At 37.4% G+C, this 16,654-nt stretch overlaps 1 protein-coding gene across 2 annotated transcripts in view; it reads left to right on the top strand.

The window, feature by feature from the left end:
- The window catches only part of APBA2 (amyloid beta precursor protein binding family A member 2), an 82,237-nt gene that overhangs the window by 2,907 nt on the left and 62,676 nt on the right, over positions 1 to 16,654 (top strand). For both annotated transcript variants that reach the window (XM_050978586.1, XM_050978585.1), the window contains exons 2-3: positions 1,059 to 1,117; positions 2,639 to 2,726. The gene's annotated coding sequence lies outside the window, so the exon portion shown is untranslated. The remainder of the gene's footprint in view (positions 1 to 1,058; positions 1,118 to 2,638; positions 2,727 to 16,654) is intronic.

Raw genomic sequence — 16,654 nt, 5'->3', positions numbered from 1 at the left:
AGGTTCAGACTGGATACAAGGAAAATACTTTGCCCCACAAGGACAATCGTACATGGAGACAGGTAACCCAGAGAGGCTGTATGGTCTCTGTAAAGACCAGACTGGATAATTCCCTCAGCAAACTGATCAGGGCTCACTGATGACCCTGGTTTGAGCAGAATGTTGGACAAGAGAGCTCTGAAATTCCTAACAACCTGAAGTGTTATGATCCCGTTTATGCCTATCTGTACATGATACAAGAAGCAGACATGTTCCCAAAAGTCAGATTTTTAAAGAAAGATTTAGAGTTGCCATTCTAGGACTAATCTGTGCATTTCAGCAAAGATGGAATACAGTATCAGTATATTAACTCCTATTACATGTGAAACAGTACATTAATACAAATACCATACTATAAGCCTCCCAAGGAAGAGATATTTGCTTGAAATAAATAAAAAGGAGTGCATACTACTTTCAAGCAAGAGCTTTTACTGAGAGGTATCTTTTGGCACCACTCTGAGGTGTAATTAAAGCCTTGCAACATTTGTGCAAGAGATGAAATGGTAGTGGTTACATCTAGAGAAAATAAAGCACTGATGCAGTCACATGAGTTTCACAAGTTATGAGGAAGAACTGAAAGCAGAATCAGAATTCACTGGTTTTTAGACACACTGAATCAAATGCTCATTATAAGTACTGGCAAATGCTTTTAGTCTACTGGGAGGAGTATTACATGTATGATTTGTTTTTTCCTGAGGGCCCATGAGAGCCGCATGAAAAGCAGCTCAAGACAACACCATGTGACTGTGAAGTGTGTAGTGCTTTAGGCTTTTGCTGTCTGCAGAAGCTGAACATGCACCACTTAAGCTTTGCCATGACATCCATGATAAGAGAACTTCATTCAAATTCTCAGTTTTGTCTGAACTTAGGTCTTCTCTTGGCCAACAATACAATCTTTTTGGAAGGAAGGCCTTGCACTATTGGTAAAAAACATATGGATTGAACAGTTTGTTTCTGATGCTGGTAGGTAAATGCACTGTCACTTGAGTACATGACATTCCTTTCCTTTTTTGTTGCAGTACTTACTGTCTTCATTCACATGCTGCAGCAGAGGAAGGTGATTTGCACTTCAAGAGGAGTAAGTTAGAGCTGAGCAAAGACCGGTATGGAAAACTCTGGGATTCATAGGTGCTTCCACCTAAGCTAAAGAGGAAGAACTAGAAGCCCTGTAGGTAGGGATGACAGGGGAAAGTGTCATTGTTCTCAGATAACGTGAAATGCTGCTGGAAATGCATACTCTGAAGTATACTCATGCAGGAAGGCATAATTTTCTTTTGAAATAGAAGGAAATGAAGAGGAAAGTTGGCAAAAAGGTATACAAAATATGTCAGTTATAACCAATGTGAGGTCTGCAGTCTAGACAAGGATTTTCAAATAGTTGTTGTTCTGCAATGCAGACATCCACTGATACCAACCCAGCCTTGCAGTGGGAGCTGCACCAGGACTATCTTAGGGTAGTTGTCTGGTTTGAACTAGTAAGATGAAGTTTCCTTCAGGAAATAGCCCTCCTGGTTACAGGCCTAATAATGAAGGTTCAGCCACATAGAAAATTATATTGGTTTATTACTTAAAAGGCAGATTGAATATTTCCAGTCTATTAATTGAATGGAGTTTTTGAATTTTGTTTTGTGCATTGATATTAGGAATATTTGTGAGTATATCACCAATTTGCATTATTTTCTAGACTGCTTTTGTTCCCTTTACTGATTCTCTTCACAGATGCACTTCTCAGCTACAACCTTTGTATAAGTTTCTCTTCCCAAGTCAATTGTACAGTAACCCTAATCATTTTGAGGAGCAAAATCCTTTTTATTTCTGAAATATTCTCCAAGAGAGACCTGTCCCTGCAAGTTTTACTTGTGTATGTATTCTACCTTTGTGTTAAGGGTTCACAGGACCTGACCCCTTAAAGAATTAGTGTAAGATTTATTTTATTTATTAATTTAATCAAGATAAGGTGTAAGACAGAAAGATTTAGAAGTCTTTCACCTGAGTACAGAGGTTAGATTCAGCTACGAATTCATAATGTAGTCACAGCAGGCACATTTACTTCTTTCTATCTTAAATGTACAAAACCAGAAACAAGCAGCTCAGAACCCAAATAACAGCTCTGTAACACTGACCATGAGTGTTCTGGTGAGGGAGCAGACCTGGATTTGACCACTGGCATCCTAAATGCCAAGGGATGTTATGTAACATGGGAATGTGTGGTGAGAAGCACAAGTTCCATAGGGACAGCACCAATCTAAGCAGTATTGTAAAAACCTCCCAGAAGGAGTAGCTGTGTTTGGCATTCACTGTTCAGGTTCAGTGAAGTACCTGATCTTTATGAGAAGAATAATAAAGAAAGTAATATTCCTCCAATGCCGTCCACATCTTTGCTGCCTTCGTCCACTACCCAGAAACAAAGGTGCTTGGGTGGACTCTTGGACACAGTGTGTCCTTCAAATCAGAAGATCAGAAGTGATAGTTAACTTTGCCTTTTCCTGCTCCAGCAAAATGGTAAATATGCCTGAGTTACTGGATTAACTGAAGAGAATGAGGGTGGCACAGACTAAAACCTGTTCTAGAATGACAAAGGATTTTATTTTTTTCCCAGTCACCAAGAGTGAAATGGTATCAATAAATTGATGTTACTCTCAAGAATCGCTGATAGGAGCTACCACAAAAATTATTTCAGTGCAAGGGTAAGTGCACCTTTTTTGTTTAGTAAAATCTTAAAATAGGTCTCAAAACTCATACTCTGAAAGCTGAGAGATGTCTTTTCAACACATCTGGGGGAGTGCATGGAGATGGAATTGCCTGTTTCTCATGCAGAAGCAAGACTGCTTCAGAGCTGCTATGCTCCTCAAATTCATACCAAATTGCTCTCCTGCATTAAACACTGTTACTAAACATATCCTTTTTTTTTTTTTTTTTTTTTTTTAGTTCTTCTAATCAGCAGCTTTTGTGTCTAGTAAGGATGGCCATTCTGACTGGTACCAGGCTGCACAGGGTTGCTGTGCTGTCTTGAGTTTCAAAGACCACTACAGCTACTAATAGTCATCAAGGCAATTACAAAGAACATAAATTTATTTCTGCTCTTATAAAATGATCCAGTATAGGAAAGAAGCAGGTTTGCATAGTTCAAAATTCTTACTATGCAGCATAGCACGTTGTTGCCATGCTACCAGATTGCTTGCCTTGATATTTAAATTTGCCCTTAGATTTGTATTTAAAAAGAATGAACTGTTAACAGTACATTAAAATATAAAATAACCTGACAAGACATAAGCCTCATCACCAATTTGTTCATGGTTTTTTGGCCTCTACAGATTTTAATTTTCTTTTCTAAAATAAACCCCACCATCACAACAAATCTAAGATACGCACAAAGCAATGAAATATGGAAAGATTCTGTCTGGGAGTGCAATAATGGTTTATATCAAAGGAGGAATATTCATTATAGTTTCCATACATAAAAAAAATATGCATTTTGCCTGCCTTACTGAGTGCCTCTTGCCATCTTTTGTCCTCTCCAATTTAACACGACAGAGGGAAATCAGAGCATGATGATGTTTTCTTGGTATTGATGTATTGTGGAGGAGAAAGGAACATTATTTCTATATGTGTGTGTGTAGATATAAATAAAAAATGTCCTTTAGGCACAAAATCTTGTGTTAGTGGAAGACAGCTCTTGATTACAGATAAGGCAGCTTTACAAAGAAACTTATCCCTGTGATATTCTTAGCCAGTCAATCAGTGTGGCTTTAATTATGTAGAAGTATTTGACATGTTATGGCCCAAGAGATAAGAGCTGTTGCATATTAGATGAATGAAAGGGAAGGAATTCTGTTGGTGACTAGAAATTCCATGCTCAGTGCTGCATTAGAGGCATAAAATGAGCACTGGAAGGGAACACTTCCTGGTAAATAGTGGTTTGCATTGTATTGCAGATCCCAGCATTATGAAGGTTGTTGGTGGCAGAATTCTTTATTTCTGGTTAATGACTACTGGCTTTATTGATGGAAGAGTTGCCATGAAAATACCTCTGTAGTATCAGGAATGTGCCTTTATGTCAGTTGTAGTGGTAGGAATTTTTTAGTTTGCTTGCCTTTTGGTTTGGTTGATTGGTTTTTGTGTTTGGTTTTTTCTTTTTTTTTTCTTTTTTTTTTTTTTTTTTTTAATAATTAAGGGGTTTTCTTTATATTTTCAGTGGTAGGTGGAAGTCTCAGTTTTCACCAAGTAAAAGGAGGTATCTGTTGTGATACTGGTTGTTCTCAGTACTTGGAAAGAGGCCACCTTAAGGTTTTTCCGCATCTATTCCACACCTATCTGCAGTGATAAATTATCTGTACAGCATGTGCTTGATTTGGTATTTGTCCTCCATTTATTATTCAATTTGTATGCATTATAACTGACCCACCAACCAACACATAATGATTTTTGGGGGAAATGGAGGGGAATTATATATTACACCACTATTATACCTTTGCAACAGTGTTATTTCCCTTCCTGTGCATATATCTATATTTATTTTTAAAGTTTTTTATTACAATTCAGTAAAATACCTGTCTTATTCTTGAGCCAACATTGATTTAACTTAGATCTGTTGACATTTTTTAGTGTTGGGACTCTTACAATATTTCATGGTTTAGTTTAGGCTCCAGCTTCTGGTATGTGAGAATCACAGCTTTGAGCTTTGTCTCGGTTTGGAATTTCCAAACCCAGACAAGCTTATACTCAAGCTCCAGGAATGAAGAAACTATGAGTTTGTACTTTATAAACATTTGTGGACAATATACCTTTAATTCTTGTGATTTGCAGTGCTACAGCAATTGTAGTAGAAATAAGTTCCTTAATATTAACCAGCATCTGTTTGAATGTACCAAGCTGGAGTTACTAGTTTTCTTTCTGATGGTACTTAACATAGTTATAACCACTCATGATAAATATAAACAAGCCAAATGTCATCCAGAGTTTCTGAACCAGCTGTTTTATCAGTGAAGAGTCCATGGTGTTACATACTTTCCTCTATTCAATGATATTCCTATTTAAAGTAGTAATTAAGTAATGTAGTAACCTGCTACAGTATTGGTAAATCCCTCTGGAAGGTTAGGAAACAAAAGCTGTTTATTACTGCTCTAAGTTTCCCACCCTCTACGTGCCTTGGCACAATGAGTCTTTTTTCTTGACAGGATGAAATCCATATTGTCTTTAAGATATTATCTCTGTCCTCATCAGCTAAGCTCATGACTAATTGTGCTGCCAGCTGAGGCTGACCCTCCCTGGCTGGCTGGCAGCTTGCACATGCTGGTCACCCTGACACACGGACTGTGGCTCCTCAGGCTGACCCTGAGGCACTCCCGGCCCCTCCTCCCTCCAGCACGGCTCGGCAGGGTGGATCCTGTGCCCGAGCTGTGTGCCAGGCTCCTTGTCACAGGATCATCCTGAGGGACCGTCACAAAATGGGGGAAATTCAAACAGAAATTCCTAAATAGTAAAGTCTGAAGTTTACCATACAGGGGGAACTTAAATAAACACCACAGTAGCATCCTGAATGGAGGTCATTGGAAAAGAGGATAAAAATCTATTGTAGTGGAGCCTATGAGCCAACCAAGTGTCTAGGACCCCTTGGCGGAAGGCATTTAGAAGGTAGCAATAAGTCTCTTACCAAACTGTTTCACTGTTCTTTAGACAGGTCAGTCAAAAGACTGACCTGTCTAAAGAGACTTCACAGTTTGGTAACTTCTGTTTAAATTAATCTGTCAGAGGAAAAGAATAGTATAAAAAAGTGGTACCGGGCCAGTATAACCTCATATTATGGTAGCAAAAGATTGTGAGACACTGCATTTAATCAATGACATGCAGACCAAATCTTTACTAAAACCTGAATTATAGATATATCTGTAATTATTGGAGAATATAACTTAAATGTACCTAACTGGAAAATCTTAATTTGGTTCTACTGTTTAGTTGCATTTTGCTGTTAACCTTGCTGGGTTAAACTACAAAGACAAAAATAATTAACTTTGTAGATTACCATATTAAATATTTTGCCTATGTAAATATGAATAGCACGTGGATAAAAAGTTCTCTGCTCTGGAGACTATAACAGGATGGCTTTGCAGTTATTACAGGATTTTTACTGTTGTTTTCTTTACTAGTACTGTGTCACTGGGGGTGGGAGTGAGGGTGTGTTTGATTTTTAAACAAACTCCCCAAAGTCTGCTTTATTCATTTTTCAGCTCTAGACTTACAGATTTTTAAGCTCTTTATGGCAGAAATGTCTGCAGAATACTTAACCTGATGAAATCTTGGTTAATGGACTTTTCCACAGCACACATAATTTAGGATTTATTTGCTCCCAGCTGAAAGATGTTACTATAGCAAATACAAGAGGAAGAATTAAATGGAAAGGAATATATAATGTGGCTGTTTAGGGTTTGCATTTGGTAAAGGGGCTGATATCAGGAGGGACAGAAGTTGATTATACCCTTGCAATGCTAGGCCACATAGGATGGTACAAAACTGGATCCTGCAGGGAAGCCTGGAGATGTGCACACAGTGTTAGGTAATTTTTATTTTACAGTGGGGAAAATTTCTATTATTAAGGGACTGTGCCATATTTTTAAGTGGCTGGAAGATGACCTTTGATTTGAACTGGGTGCAGCTCAAGCACCTTTGAAGACTTCAGTTTTGCTTTGAGCTGCAGCCTTCCCTGCAGTGCTCCGGTCCCTGGGAATGTCCCACAGCCCCAGGAGGACTGTGGCTGCCTGTTGCTGCAACACAGGAACTTCTGGTTACCACCAGGACACTGCCATGGGCTACTTGTTCAGTTAATTCAGTTGTTGTTGATAATAATTAAGCTTAGAAAGGGGAAGCAGAGCTGACCTAGTGCTGGAAAATAGAAATTGTTCAAATTGCTAGAGGAATTATTCTGTTTGACTTTTCCAACGAGCACAACAGTTATATAATTAGTCGCCTCTAAGGATCATATTCTGCCAGCCATAATACTTTGTGTCATATATCTATATATTTATGCAACTGTAGACATTACTTACTTTAAACCAGGTATCAAAATTTATATATCTATTGCCTTGAGGATCAGTTGAAGACAAACCAGTCTATTTATGAACAAATAATGGAATTACTGAGTAAATCAGCAAGACTCATACTGCCATTTACATTTTTGCCTCAGTAACTACTTACTGCATGTTTATTGATGAGAGATGCAGAGTTCTGAATTGGAAAATTCGTAGATAACTACAAAATAGACTGACCCACAGTGTACCAATGTGATGCCTCAGTAATTTTTCAACTATTTCATATTTCAAGTAAAGATGCTAATTCTTGAAAGTGTTAGCCAACTGCGTAGGTACGTTTACTGAGAACCTAGGAAATGCATGCTTATTTAAATACATTTTGCAAAACTTTATCTTACAACAAATGAAATAAAATGCTGGGGAAATTCTTGTTTTCACACTAGCTTTTTTATATATCTATTTCTAAAGACATCAGAATATTAGAGAATGTTATTTCATTAATATTCCCCTGGTCCTTTGCTAGTCAATGTCTCAGGGATGGAGCATGAGGCTCCATACTGCTTCCATACTGCTGCCCAGCTATAACCTTGGGGTACAGCAACCTTGCACTGCAGGATTAGTGCCTTTTCTCTGACAGATCTGCTCCATAGAGGTTTTTTTCCTGTGTAATGTCAGTATTTTACATGCTGCAGTAAAGCCAGCTGCAGCCAAAACCTAATCTCTTGTTTAGGCCAACCGTAAATCTAATTAACCCTGCTGACACTGCATATTATTCAACCACAGAGTACACTTCCTCCGAGAGAATGGCTGAAGCTGTATTAATACTTTTTAGAATATTGTCAACAGTGAGTTTTCAGTGTTCTCCCTGCTCTGTGCTGCGCTGCTGCCTGCACTGTTGCTGTCAGTCACTGATAGGGAAAGACTGCGTACCTGTGTGTGAAGAAAAGAAAAAACATCAGCCCCAAATGCAGGCTTAACACTTCACATAGTGAGGATTTTGACAGACCTCTAGAACTCTCAATGTTCCCATCTCTGGCAGAGCACAGGATGGCAGAGAAGACAAAGAAGAGACAGCCAGCTATCATCTCCTGTGCTCTCATGAAGCTAATGAGCATGGAGGAGTGACGTGCACAGAGTCCAAGATTATTCAAGAGACTAAAAAATACAAATAGCATAGTACAAGCTGCCAAAGGTTCATGCCAATCTGTTCTACCATTTCAGCTGGAATACTTCTGTTTACTTTTCTTCTCATAATGACAATATTTCAGCTTTATCAGACACCTGTAGAGAGTAGGATCTACTGTCTCATTTAGAACAGTTGCTCTACCCTATAATGACTTGGCAAAAGTGAGATGAACATGCAGTTCTCATCATGAAGGTCCAAAGGAAAATGAATGCTTCCTAAGAACTTCAGCCAGCTGATGTGCCAGGGGAACTATGCTCAGAAGTGATTAATTTATGGGGTATAATCTCATAGCATCAGGTTTGAATCCTACAGATTCTGGTGCATTGTTACAGAAATCACCTAAAATCAACATGCTTTTTTCCAAAGATGGTCAGAAACTTTAAGAAATATTCAGTTCCTTGATTTTGTTACCAGAACCACTCAAGATAGGGAATAAACTTCAGTAGTAAACAAAGGGATTGCTTAGTTCCCCTGCTTTGTCTGAAGAAGCTCAGTTCTTCAGTTTTCAACAACTTCTCCAACCAGACAAGATCCACATTCCTCTTTTCTCCTTTACAAGCCATTAGCATCTAGTGGGATAAGAGCTGTGCATCAGAGCCTAGACAGCTAATGATGCCTCACTTCCTAGCTGTAAATGGAGCAATTTAAACAACACAGTTAATACCTACAGTCCCAGCACAGAAAAGGCTGAGAAATCAAGAATTTCACTTGAACTTTGCCTGCAGATTTAATGAAAAGGGTTTTTTCACCTTTACTGAGAAACTTTTTCAAACTAGAGAGTAGACAGTTGAGATAGCCAAAGTCACATTTTTTTCAAAGGATCCTTTAACTGTGCTAATTGCATATTTTATTTCATCCAAGATGAATGTTATTTCTACTTTATGTAGCATCAGAAAAGAAACGAAACTTTGAAATCTTCTGTTTAGGCAATGAAGATTTGAAGGGAAAAAGAAGGGAAAAAATTAGCTCAGTCTTCAAAAATAAAAGAGCACTGTCTTTGGTATTGCAATTTCACAGATAGAAATCTGCATAGACTAGTCTGTTTATCTGCTCAAAGCTCTTTACATAACTGACACTTTGTCATCTTCTGTCTATAAATTATAGGCAGTCATTGCTGGAGTGTTGAGTAACCAAGCATAGAGTTTTCAGCTTGGCACATAAATAGAGCTACAGTCCTGGATCTATGTGAACATAAATATGGACATGAAGGCATTCTTGCCCTTCAACTTGATACCAGAAACCCCCCACCCTTCATGCCATACGTCTCTGGATGCTGGTATAAATATGAAGCAGATAACCTCTTTGGTTCCTCTAAAATGGAATGATGGAAATTCATTTGGGAGGAAGATGTGAGTGCATAAATCACATCAAACCAAATACAGGAAAATACATGTTACATGAGATAGGCAAATTAGGTAACAAATTTTATGTCAAGTGTTTTTCACTGACTTGGTGGATAGAGGGCTTTCTTCAGACATTACTCTTTGCATTGATAATACAATAGGAGAGACTGTTTACATCTCTGAAAACTCTGTCTGGATCAACCTAATTTACATCTTTCCTAAGGTGACATTACAGTAACATCTGGAAATAGATCCTTAAATAGAACAGGAAATAGGCTTTATCTAAATATTCACCTTACCAATTAACTCTTCCTGACAGAGTTATAAGATCCTAGTCTTTCAGTATGCTCAGCATGTTACAGCTGGCAGATTTAAACCTCTGTGTAAGTGCTTGGTACTTTTTTGGAAAGCAAAATATCTATACAACCAAAAAACCAACTTCAAAGGAGCTACAGCAGCTCCTAAATGTAAAACTCCACCTACCCCAAGAGAGGATAAACAATGATATCATTACTTAAATTATACTGGTTACTGTGGATGATCCATCCATAGCTGATTGCTTCTTTTTAATGGCATTAAATAATGTGCTGAAATTTGCATTGCAAATTATAGGATGGTAGGCTATTTTTTCTCAACCAAATCAGGTCAATTCATCCCAGGTCCTCTATATCCAACAATCCAATAGTGAAAAGCACTTTGGCAACCCTGTTTTTCATCTTTGTTTGCTTAAATTGTTTTCTGTTGACCATAAAGGACAGATATTTTTTTAAGTTCACTGTTGGGTTTCACAGATGTAGACTTAAGGAGATTATTTATGCTTTAGGATTTAACATCTACCAACATGCTGTTCATTTGCCTGATATCACAAGGGACTAGTTCTTTAATTTATAAATCCTCATCTTCAGACTTTGGTTTTCAGATAGCTGGATGTTTGAAACATCCAGCAGTTATTAATTTAATGAATTTTATCTCAGATGAACTGTTTATTCAACCATCATGATATATGATAGGTCCAGTGTTTTGTTTTGTTTTTAAAGTTAAATAGAATAGGTAATGTTAACCCTAAGGTTGTTGAGGAGTCACCTTGGGAGCCCTCCCTTTGTTTGATGCATGTTTGATGAAAAATGCTGTTTTCGTGTGTGCTTTAATAATAAATCTGGTGATTAACTTTCCAAAAGGACAACAGCAGAAGCTCAAAAGCTCACACCCAATGCTTTTTCCTTCCAAAAACCTTGCATCAGGAACAAAGAAGTCAAAGTTGTGCTCTGTGTGCCTAATAAGACAGTAAGTGTTTGCAAAGGTGGTAAACAAAGATGGGGCTGAGTCTCATGTCAAGTTTGTCTCATGATACCTCAGGCAAATGCCTGTAAATGTGTCTGCTGTGGCTCATACAAGTCTTACACTCCATGCAGACCAGTTTTTCATATTCCTGCAGGAGCAGCTCCATACACTACTCTTGATAAATAAATCCTTTATTCCCTGTAGAAGTCTGAATCTTGAGATTATACCAGTTTCTCATCCTCTTGTATGTGGGACAGAGCTGCCAGGTCCAGGTAGAACAGGAGCTCTCCCACATTTGCTGTGCAATAAATGATAACCTGCTCATAAAGCAGGATGCCTGAAACATTAAAATGTGAGAATAGAAGGTGACATCAAAATGTGAGCCTTGCTGGAAATGCCTGATTTAGCTAAATCTCTATGCTGCTTTCAAATATGTTGCCTATTCTTTTAAAATTAAAGCTTGAAATTATATTATATATGATGCAGTGATTGATTTCAGAATAGAAAATTTAAAAAATCCCACTGAGAGAAAGCTTCATAATAATTAATATTGTTATGCTAGAAATTTGACAATAACCCTGTTTCTTTCTCAGTGGTTTTCATTCTGTTTTTGGCAAGCTTTTCCTGTGCTGTGTTTCTTGTGCTATGAGAGCCATTCTGGATTGCTGATAGGCTCAAAACTCAAGCAGTTTGTGCTCAAATGACCAAATGCCTCGATTTGATAATTCTGAGCTAGGGTGCTGTGAGTTTTCAAAATGCAGTCTAGCATTTTACAGGGGTCTGCAGGCTCCACTATAGTCTTACCAAGACCTCATCCTGTATTCAGTTTTCTTTGGACTGTGAAAAACTAACAGAGGACAGAATTTCCCCATTGAAGTTTCATTATATTTTCAGAGCTACTAAATAAAAAATGTATATCCTGTTATACTGTAATTTTGTAATATAATGTATCTTAAGCATGTTTTGGTACTACCAAGTGCCACCAGTATATTAGTATTTTATGGAACTTTCTTCCACCACTTAAAAATTAATACTTCATCATCTCTGGTATTTAAAGACTAGAAAAAATGCAGATAAACCAGGAAAGATGACTATGGAAAAGGCAAACAGTTGTGTATCCATTCTGCACCTGTGCAAAGGTCATTTTCATGCTCTAGAAAGCTGAAAAACCCTGTCAGATAAAGCCTGCAGCATGTAAGGGATGCTGAAACAGGCAAGGCCAGAGGCAGAACCTCTGGATCCTTCTGCTGTCCTCATGCATGTAATGGGAAGCTTGAGCAGATGATGCAGAGCAACTGGGGAAAAAAAATCACTTCCAGAACTGACAAATCTCCCCATTACACAACACATGTACAGTGCTATACTCTGACAACATAATTTGACCTTGAAAAAGTCAAAGTATTCTTCGCAAACCTCCAGAAAGTTATTCTTTGCATAGAAAGGTACTTGGTTTTTTGCATTTAAAAGAAGAATTAATTATACCATGTTTAATTTTTTTCTAACTCAGTGATGTTTACTACAATTGTTGATACAGATCTCTACTGTTTTCATATAGTTCAGCTGATCCTGACTAGTTTTACTCCTTTTTTGTTTCATAGTTCTACTAAAGCTTTCAATGATATCTGTCCGTGAAGCATCTTGTACTACATACAAGTACCCCAGGGCATTGTATAAATTAATATTCCATCCATGAATGTAGCTAGTAGTTAATTTATCATTTGGCAGTGAGAAACAAGAGGCTAGATTACTGATTAATTGTAATGAAGCTGAACAGGATGCTCACGTGTATGCTGAAATAAACTATTGTTCTGCTAGTGACATCCTTTGCAACAGGCAACCTGTTTTGGAAGTGTGAAGTCTAGCAGTTTAAGAAATAAATAAGAACAGTGGTAAATAGTACCAGTATTTTTAGTTTAGCTAATTAAAATTTTATGACTGGCAGAGAGGATTTGAGTTTATGGCATCTTCAGATTTGGCATGGGGAAATAAGAGAATTCTCAGGAGCTGACTTCTGCTATAACCTGTCATATCTTATTATGCTGTTTCCAACTCTGTCTGATTTAAAACAAAACAGACTTATAATTTATTCTTCACTAAAAAGAAGAGGAAAGAGAGCCCAGTAAATGCAGCCAGGAAGTACATCTGAAATAATACCATGATAGCTGTGACTGTTAGGAGCAATTACATCCAAAGATCATCCTAAGAATAACTGTGTCTTGCCTCCTAGGAAGAAGCTTCAGAAAAATACCATAAAGAAATATTCATGGGTTTCAATAATTACCTGATATGTAATTATCAAATGCAATCTAGATAAACACAAGAATGTGCCCTCTTAAGCACAAAGACAAAAAATGAATGAGGAAATCTCTTCTATTGGAGAGCCTGTCTGTGTGTTCCACAGAAAGAGATGTTCTTGAGCCTTTTCACCTGGGCTTCAAACATCTCTGCCCCAGGAATATCTCCAGTTATATCTGTGGAAACATGGCTGCTCTGCATTAAAAAAAATCTAAAACCTAAAAGGAGTTATTTTAAACCAATCATAATTTTAAAAATATAAGACTTTCCTTCCTAATGAATTCTTGTACAGTGTCACAGGGCCATATATAGCCTGATGTGTCATCCTTAATTGATGTCTGCAGCAGAGACATACAGTTGTGTGAAGGACAGTGTGCCTCAGGACTGGCTCTGAGCTTTGGGATGAGGCATGGACACAACCAGGAGTTAATTCTGTAAACCTCTGTCAGACACTGTGGATCTAATAGAGATGATAGCAGAAAAAACTGACAGTCCTTTAATTCAGTCTCACTGCCACTATCTTTAGCCAATACTATTCTTGGAGTTTTCTATTTGTGGGAGAAATATGATGAAGAATAGTGATAAAAACAGTGTATGAAATGATTTAGGAATACTAAACTGTAACCCTCTCCAGGTGACCAGTGCTTGTGAAAGGAGTTAGCTCTGGGCATGCCCCATGTAATCTCAGAAGAGATAAAATGCCACAGTTGATTCACAAAGCAGTGTGCAAATTTGGCTTGTGTTTTATCATTGTTCCACCAGTTAGGATTTACTGTGTTGATCAATGGATTCAGGCAAGGTAATTCTGCAGCATTTAGTATTGTTACTGCAGAAGTACCTTTACATTTAAATGGAAAGAGTCCTTTAAATCTATTCACAGAAACAAGAGGAGACTGGACTCTCCTGCATGACTTTGCATCTCCCCTTAAATAAAAAGCTCATATATCTCTGGAACAGGAACATTATCCTTGAAGGAGTGACCATATGTCACTTCCTGCTCTTCTGAATAGCTTTAATTTACTGTAGTTTTGTAGAAGACATTATTAGTTATAGATTTCCTTAATGTACACTTTGATTTTATAGTAAGAATAGGAGTTAGGTACCTGCAGTGTGTGCTCCTGCTTTGGAACAATTTTTTTTCATTTGGTTTGCACATTGGTACTTTGTACTGCTGTCTTTTTGTGCACTATAATTTTCTAGTCAGTCATCTTCCTACATTAGCTTCCGAATTTCACAAAAAAAACCATTTATTCCTTAATTGATCTGTTGCAAATAGGTTTTAAAGACACAGCTGCTTGTGTTGCTAGTTCCTGACACTCAGCTTTATACATATGCTCCATTGCTGCCTCTCTTTACTCAATTGCTCTAAGCTTCCTTCCTTAACTTCACCCAGTCCTCAGCACTCCTGACAGATGTAAAATACAGCAGTCTTGTTGAGAAGTGCCTTCACTGGGTTATTCAGCTAATTCCTCTGCACCATGTCATAATTTCAGTGCTAAAGAACTTTGAGGAAAAGGCTTAAATTCACCTGAGCTTAAATGAAAGTTGAAAGAATAGAGAAAACAAAATCCCAGATCAGGCTTATCCTGAACAACAAAATATGCTGCCTCAGGGTTGCAGGAGTGCAGTTGCAGTCTATCAGGCTGGCAGAAATTGGAAATAGCATTCTCATTTGTCAGGCACCATAATCAAATTGGATGCAGATTTGCAGACCTGGATAACAATGATTGGATATCATTGGTTATTTTTACACTGCACAGAGTGTAAACAGTGGTGGTTTGGGGTATCATGTAGTGGATTTTTGCCAGGGTTTCCTTTATTATCTGTAACTGGTGACATGCAGTGATTTTCTATGCAGAGCAGCAGCTGGTTTACTTTCTTCTAACTGCTTGCCACACCTGTGTTTCTGGATGCAAAGAAAATCTTTCTCATGATAGCAACTAACAATTCAAGAATAGAAAAACACTGGGTTTGATAGTTTAAGACCTACCTAGGTGCTAATCATCAGCCCTTTGAGCAATTTTAGAGCTTTCAAGTTTCACTGCTCAGGTAGTAAAGGTGACACTATGATACAATTAAGGGCTTTTTTATTACTGAAGCACTAGCATTTATTTTTAATAAGGTGTTCTAGTCCTTTTGTGCAGACCTATGATCTGTTTGTTCCCCAGACTCCTGCTTCACAGTGTATGGTGATGTATTTGGGCTGCAGCTGGAGCTGAATAGGAAAATGAAAATAAATAAGAATAGATGGCTTGTCACTATGGTTTGAAGTTGAACTGATGAAACTGAATTATCTTTGTCTAGCTTTTTAAAATTTACAGTGACCACAGTAATCTGTATCAGAGACAAATCAGAACACTTTGGAAGGGATTTTGAGAGTCATCTCATCATAATCCTAATAGGCTAAAAAGAACTGATGATATATGAGATTTACAGGTATTTGAGATTCTCCAGTTTAATATCTTTTCTTCCACCTAATGTACACAGGCATCATTTACTTACTAATACCTGCATGGTGTATGGGAAGGTTTATGTCTTATTTCAGGTTATTTCTAAGATCCCTCTGTGTTCATACCTATCCTCTTCTCTTGAACTACACTTTGAATCCATACCCCCAGCATCACTGATGATATAACTGATTTCTGGAAAATATTAAGAAGACTTATTAATTTATCTTAAAATTTAATCTAAGTTCAATTATGTGTTGATTTTAAGTATCTTTTTCTGTACAACTCTGTGTGTGTTTTCAACAATTCAGTTCTAAAACTGATGATAAAGGAATAGATGGATGAATTGCCTAGGAAAAATGAATCAGGAGACCTCTGGTACAGACAAGGCTTTGTCCACCAGACTGCTGCACTAACTCTAGGGAGGTGGAGTCCATGACTTTGAAAGAAAAATACTAAGATGGAAGTAGAATAAAGCTGGCAGTAAGTGTGACTAGCTGGCAAAATGGGATATCTAAAGACTTAGAATACTCAATGTTCCAACTATGTCACTTTTAACTTCAAAGTATTTTGATTCTAAAATTAGAGATGCTCAGGTAAGAAAAGATATAATGGAAAAATACATACTCCCTCAAATGTTTTTATGCTACTGGTATTTTTAGGAATCCTCCTAGTTAATATAATAGTTATTATAAAAGCATGATATTCTTGACAGCCTCCAGAGATAGTCTTAATGTTTTGTGCAGTGGAAAATAGCAACTCTGTTGAGGAAATGAAACTCACTACCAGATGTGTTCTCCAGCAGTGTAACAAATATTCAAGTATAGCAATGAGAGAGAGTAAGAGATTGATCAAGATTTGTGTCCAGTTAAAAATTTACATTAATTTACTACTTAGAATGGGCTAAGTCAATCACATATTGTTTTTCCTAACAACAGACAAAATGCCTATTAGATGTTAGAAAAAAGATTATTATAACCAGCATATAATCCAGTTAACAGCGTTTACTAGGGTGTACAACATCTACTGTGGTAAAGC

The sequence above is a fragment of the Serinus canaria genome, chromosome 10 (assembly GCF_022539315.1).
Source record: "Serinus canaria isolate serCan28SL12 chromosome 10, serCan2020, whole genome shotgun sequence".
In the NCBI taxonomy this organism is placed as follows: Eukaryota; Metazoa; Chordata; class Aves; order Passeriformes; family Fringillidae; genus Serinus; species Serinus canaria.
This window is presented reverse-complemented; position numbering and strand designations above follow the sequence as displayed.